The sequence below is a fragment of the Callithrix jacchus genome, chromosome 7, assembly GCF_049354715.1.
Source record: "Callithrix jacchus isolate 240 chromosome 7, calJac240_pri, whole genome shotgun sequence".
In the NCBI taxonomy this organism is placed as follows: Eukaryota; Metazoa; Chordata; class Mammalia; order Primates; family Cebidae; genus Callithrix; species Callithrix jacchus.
The window spans coordinates 56,708,046-56,715,387 of record NC_133508.1 but is presented as its reverse complement, the minus strand read 5'-3'; positions in this window follow the sequence as shown (position 1 = coordinate 56,715,387).

The following is a 7,342-nucleotide window of genomic DNA, read 5'->3' as shown; positions in this document are numbered from 1 at the left end:
CTGATTATATTTTACTGTTAAATTATAAGAGTTTATTATATATTCTGGATATGAGACTCTTTCAGATATAAAATTTGCAAATATTTTCTTTAATTCTGTGGGTTGTCTTTCCACATTTGTGATAGTGCCTTTGGAACACAAAAGTTTTTAAATTTTTTTTTTTTTTGGGAGACATGGTCTCACACTGTCATTCTGGTTGGAGGGGAATGGATCACGGCTCGCTGCAGCCTTTGTCTCTGAGGAGCAAGCCATCCTTCCACCTTAGCCTCAAGTAGCTGGGATCACAGGCAGGCACCACGACCCCTGGATAACTTTTTGTATTTCTTGTAGTAGAGACAGGGTTTCACTATGTTGCCCAAGTTGGTCTCAAACTCCTGAGCTCAAGTGATCCATCCACCTCGGCCTCCCAAAGTACTAGGATTATAGGGGTGAGCCACTGTGCCCAAAAATGTTTTTAATTTTGATGAAGTCATTGTATTTTCTTTTTTCAGTTGCTTGTGCTTTATGTGTCACATCTAAGTAGCCTTTTATTATTCTAAGGTCATAAAGATTTACACCTATGTTTTCTTCTAAGAATGTTATACTTTTAGCTCTTACATGTAGGGCTTTGATCTATTTTGAGCTAATTTTGGCAAATTATGTCCAACTTCATTCTTCTAAATGTGGATAACCAGCTATTTTAGCACCATTTGTTGAAAAGACTATTCTTTCCCTCATTTAATTGTGTTAGCATCATTGTTGAAAATCAGTTACCATAAAGATATGAGCTTATTTCTGGTCTTCCATCTCCATTCAAGTAATCTATACATCTAGTCTTATGCCAATGACTCACGGTCTTGGTCACTCAGCTCCTTGTGGTAAGTTTTGAAATTGGGAAGTGTGAGTTCTCCTATTTTATTCTTCTTTTTCCAAATTGCTTTTCCTACTCTGGCACCCTTGAATTTCCATATGAATTTTAAGATTAGCTTGTCAATTTCTGCAAAAATAAAGCCAGTTCGATTTTTTTTTTATTTTATTTTGAGATGGAGTTTCACTCGTGTTGCTCAGACTGGAGTGCAATAGCTCAATCTCGGCTCACCGAAACCTCGGCCTCCTGGGTTCAAGGGATTCTCCTGCCTCAGCCTCTCTAGTAGCTGGGATTACAGGCATGTGCCACCATGCCCAGATAATTTTGTATTTTTAGTAGAGACAGGGTTTCTCCATGTTGGTCAGGCTGGTCTCAAACTCTCGACCTCAGGTGATCCATCTGCCTCAGGTGATCCTCCCTCCCAAGTGCTGGGATTACAGGCATGAGCCACTGTGCCCAGTCTTTTCTTTCTTTTCTTTTTTTTTTTTTTTTTCTGACGAGTCTTGCTCTGTCACCCAGGCTGTGCACTGGCATGATCCCAGCTCATTGCAACTTCTGCCTCCTGGGTTCAAGCAATCCTCCTGCCTCAGTCTCCTGAGTAGCTGGGACTATAGGCACCTGCCACCATACCCGGCTAATGTTTGTATTTTTAGTAGAGATGGGGTTTCACCATGTTGGCCAGGCTGCTCTTGAACTCCTGACCTCAGGTGATCCATCTCTCTGGACCTCCCAAAGTGCTGGGATTACTGGCATGACCCACCATGCCTGGCTGAGAGTGCTCTAATTTCACCTTTGATTTTGTTGTACTTTTGATTTGCAGTAGCTTTGAAGGAAAAAAAAAAGATAGTTGTGTTAGATATAGAGTTATTGGTTGACATGTCTTTTTTCTCCTTGTACTTAAAGATCCTGTACATTATATTACTTTCTGGCCTCCATGATTTCTGATGAGATATCAGCTGTTAAACTTGTTGAAGGTCCATTGTACTTAATGAGTAGCTTCTCTCTTGCTGCGTTCAAGATTTTTCTTCTTGTCTTTTGCAAGTTTGATTATGATGTGTGGAGATGTGGAATTTTGAGTTTCTCCTTCTTGGAGTTCGTTGAACTTCTTGAATATGTAGATTCTAGTTTTTCATCAAATTTGGAAAGTTTTCAGTCATTTTTCTTCAAGTATTTTTTCTGTTCTCTTTTTCCCCCTGCTTGGACCCTCTTTATGCATATGTTGGTACATGTGATGGTATCTCATAGCTCTCTGAGGCTCTGTTTGTTTTTCTTCATTTTTGTCTTTCTGTTTCTCCAAATGGATAATCTCAATTGATCTATCATCAAGGTCACTGATTCTTTCTTCCACCTGCTCAAATCTGCTGTTGAACATTCCTCATTAATTTTGAACTTTAGTTATTATGCTTTTCAACACCAGAATATCTATTTGTTTCCTTTGTTAGTTCTGTGTGTGTGTGTGTGTGTGTGTGTGTGTGTGTGTGCGCGCGCGCGCACGCATGTGTATGTGTGAGACAGTCTCTTTCTGTCGCCCAGGCTGGAGTGCAGTGGCACAATCTCAGCTTACTGCAACCTCCGCCTCCTGGGTTCAAGCAATTCACCTGCCTCAGCCTCCAGAGTAGCTGGGATTACAGGCAAGCACCACCACGGCTGGCTAATTTTTTTGTGTTTTTAGTAGAGACTGGGTTTCACCATGTTGGTCAGGCTGGTCTCAAACTTCTGACCTGGTGATCCACCTGCCTCAGCCTCCCAAAGTGCCAGGATTACAGGCGTGAGCCACCGCGCCTGGCTGGCTGTTTTATGATTTCTATCTTTATATCAATTATCTCTACTTGGTGAGATATTGTTCTCATACTGTCCTTTATTTCTTTAGACTTGTTTTCCTTTAGTCCTTTGAACATATTTTCAATAGTTGAGTTAAAGTCTTTGTCTATTAAGTCCAAAATCTGGGGTTTTCCTCAGGGAAGAATTCTAGTGATTGCTTTTTTTCTGTGTATGTTTCTTTGCATGTCTCATATTTATGTTTAAAAACTGGACATTTTAGGCAATATAATGTGACAATTCTGTGCATCGGATTTCTCCTCCCTCCCCAGGGTTGCTTTGTGGTGTTGTTATTGCAGTTGTTACCTATTTCATGACTTTTCTGAGCGAATTCTGTAAAGTCAGTATTCTTTGTTGTATGTAGTCACTAAAGCCTTTCCTTGGTAAGCTCAGCAATCAGTCAATATTGGACAGAGATTGTCTTAAACACCAAGAACATATAAGTTCCCCAATCTTTGTCAAGGGGCTCTGTGTATGTGTACTGAGGCATTCTTTCACCATTCAGCCACATAGCTTAAAAACTCTGCCTTAGTCCTCACTTCCTACTTGTGCAGAGCCCCAAGGCCAAACAGAGTTAAAGGCGTAGGGTCTTCCCAGGTTTTTCCTGAGTACATGCGTAGCCCTTGGCATGCTCACAGCTGTACACATGTGTGTGCTTTTCTAGAGTCCCAGGTATATGTTGAGTTTTTCATAGCCCCTGTGAAGACCTCATTTCCTGTATCCTTTTCCTTTCAAGCTTTTTAAATAGCATGTTGTTTGCATCAACTGTTACCCACTATTTCAGGCAACCACAAAGTTAAATAATTTCTTCTAAATGTTTCTGACAAACGCCTCTGGGGAAAAGGCTTTAAACATTGGGTGAGCTCCAAGTCAAGACAAATAAAGAGAGTGTTGCAAGGGGTGTCTTCCAGTGAACCACCACACAAAGCAAATAATGACAATTCTCTGAGAATGGCATTTTGAAGATGCTCCAACCCTAGTTTTCCCCTTCTGTGGCTGTCTGGCTGCCGCTGGTTTTTACCATCATTGTGGGCTGTTGATGTTCATGACTGTCACAGTGCTAGAGAGAGGTTAATAAAAATAGTGCAAGTTAAAATGCCATAGAACTTGCTTTTCTCATGAAGATTCAGGCTGGACACAGTGGCTTATGCCTATAATCCCAGTGCTTTGGGAGGCCGGGGTGGGTGGATCACCTGAGGTCAGGAGTTCAAGACCAGCCTGGCCAACATGGTGAAACCTCATCTCTACTGAGAATACAAAAATTAGCCAGGCGTGGTGGTGTATGCCTGTAATCCCAGCTACTCAGGAGGCTGAGACAGGAGAATCCCTTGAACCTGGGAGACAGAGTTTGTAGTGAGCAGAGATGGTGCCACTGCACTCCAGCCCCCATATTGCTGCAAGCCTTTGATTAATTTCTAAAGTTCTGAAGAGTTTATTCTATTTTTGCTTATTTTATTCTTGCTTTTATGGAGGAGAGAATTTTCAAAGGTCTTTACTTCTATTTTTAAAGGACTGCTGTTTAATGTCTGGTGAGTTGAGAATCTGTAGGGGGACAAGTGTGGTAGCAGGAGGACCTATCGGGGACCATCGCCAATAATCCAGGTGTGAGATGATGGTGGCTCCTACAAGGGGGGTAGCAATGACAATGGTGAGAAGTAATTAAATTCAGGAGATATATTGAAGATAGCGCCAATTAGATTTCTGACCAATTGGCTATAGAGTGTGAAAGAAAGAGAAGAATCAAGGACAACTCCAAGGTTTTACACCCGAGCAACCTGAGGAATGAACTTGCCATCAGCTCAAAAGGGGAAGGTTGAAATGAATCTAGACACAGACCTTACATCTATCACAAAAATTGACTCAAAATGAAACATAGATCTGAAAGTAAAACGCAAAACTATAAAACTCCTAGAAAACAATATAGGAGCAAACCTAAATGACCTTGGGTGTGGTGATGGCTTTTTAGATACAACAACAGAGTCAAAATCAGTGAAAGCAGTAATGATAAGCTGGACTTCATTAAAAAAACTTTTTTAAAGGCCGGGCATGGTGGCCCACACCTGTAACCCCAGGAATTTGAGAGGCTGAGGTGGGTGGATTACCTGAGGTTAGGGGTTCAAGATCAGCCTGGCCAACATGGCGATGCCCATCTCTACCAAAAATTCAAAAATTAGCCAGGTGTGGTAGTGCATGCCTGTAATTCCAGCTACCTGGGAGGCTGAGACAGGAGAATCGCTTGAACTCAGGGAGGCGGAGGTTGCAATGAGCCGAGATTACACCACCACACTCCAGCCTGGGTGACAGAACAAGATGCCATCTCAATATATAAATAAATGAATAAAATGGGCTGAAGACTTTAACAGCTCCCTAACCATTTATAGTTGACAAATAAACATATAAAAAGATACTCCATACCACATGGCATGGGGAAATGCAAATTAAAACGTATGATATTACTACACATCTATTAGGATGGCCGAAATCTGAAACACTGACACCAGAAGCTGACAAGGATATGAAGCAACAGAAGCTCTCACTCATGGCTGATAGGAAGGCAAAATCACACAACCACTTTGGAAGATGGTTTGGTGGTTTCTTACAAAAAACTAAACATACCCTTACTACGTGCTCCAGAAACCATGCTGCTTGGTATTTTTTACTCAAAGGAGTTGAGAACTTCAAATCTGCACACAGATGTTTGTTTCAGCTTTATTCATAATTGCCGAAAGTTGGTAGCAACGAAGATGTCCTTTAGCAGGTAAATGGATAAATAAGCTGTGATACATCCAAACACTGAAATATTATTCAGTGCTAAACAGCAATGCACTTTCAAACCACGAAAAGACATGGAGAAACCTAAAATGCACATTACCAAGTGAAAGAAGTCAGTCGAAAAAGGTTGCAGAGTGTATGATTCCAGCTATATTACATTCTGGTAAAGGCGAATCTATGAATACAGTAAAAAGATCAGAGGTTGCCAGGGTTGATGGGTGGGGTGGGGAGGGTGGTCAGGAGGAAATGAATCATTAAGCACCAGTCATTAAGGAAATGCAAATCAAAACTGCAATGGGATACCACCTCACACCCACTAGGATGGTGGCTATCAAAAAAAAAACAGAAAGCAGCTTATTTGTGAGGATGTAAACAAATTCGACCTTTGGGCACTGTTGGCAAAAATGTACGATGATACAACTGCTGTGAAAGACAGCATGGGGTTTCCTTTGAAAAAAAAATTAAAAATGGAGTTACTGCTGGGCATGGTGACTCACACGCAATCTCAACAACTTGGGAGGCTGAGGAGGGTTGCTGGCCTGAACCCAGGAGTTCGAGACTGCAGTGAGCCATGATTGCGCCATTGCATTCCAGCCTGGGTGACAGAGAAAGACCCTGAATCTAAAAAAAGGAAAAAAAAAAAAGAAAGAAATAGAATTACCATGTGATCCAGCAATCCCACGATCCCATGTCTAGGTATATACTCAAAAGAATTGAAAGCAGGGTCCTGCAGAGATACTTGTACACCCATGTTCACAGCAGCATTATTCATAACAGCTAAAATGTAGAGGCAACCTAAGGGTCCAGCAGATGAACAGAAAAGCAAAATGTGATATATCCATACAGTGGAATGTTAGCCTTAAAACAGAAGGAAATTCTGCAATATGTCGAAATGTGGATGAAACTTGAGGATGTTATGTGAAATGAATAAGCCCGTCACAAAAAGATAAATACTATATGGTTCCACATATATAAGGCACTTAGAATAGTCAAAATCATACACAGGGCGGGGTGCGGTGGCTCACACCTGTAATCCAAGCACTTTGGGAAACCGAGGCGAGTGGATCACCTAGGTCGGGAGTTCAAGACCAGCCTGACCAGCATGGAGAAACCTTGTCTCTACTAAAAATACAAAATTAGCCAGGCATGGTGGCACATGCTTGTAACCCCAGCTGCTTGGGAGGCTGAGGCAGGAGAATCGCTTGATTCTGCCTGTGGGGAGGCAAAGGTTGTGGTGAGCCGAGATCACACCACTGCACTCCAGCCTGGGTAATGAGAGCAGAACTCCGTCTCAAAAATAAATAAATAAAAGACAGCAAGTAGAGTGGTGGCTCCAGGAGGAGGGAGGAGAGGGGAGTGGAAGTCATTGTTTACTGGGTAGAGTTTCCTTTTTGCAAGATGAAAAAGAGCTTGGAGATGGAGGACGGTGAGGATTTCACAACATTATGAAAGTATTTAATACCACTGAGCTGGCCACTTAAAAATGGTTAAAATGATAAACTTTCTGTTACATGTATTTTATCACAACAAAAAAGGAGGAAAATACTATAAAGGTAAAAGAAGTTTGGCTGGGCACAGTTGCTTACACCTATAATCCCGGCACTTTGGGAGGCCGAAGCAGGTGGATCACCTGAAGTCAGGAGTTTGAGACCAGCCTGGCCAACATGGTGAAACCCCATCTCTACTAAAGATACAAAAACTAGCCGGGTGTGGTGGCACGCGCCTGTAATCCCAGCTACTCGGGAGGCTCAGGAGAATCGCTTGAACCCGGAAGGCAGAGGTTGCAGTGAGCCAAGATCCCGCCACTGCACTCCAGGCTGCTCAATGGAGCTAGATTCCACCTAAAAAAAAAAGTTTATGGTGCATAGTAGTATATCCACCGCCTAGATTCTACCATCAATATTC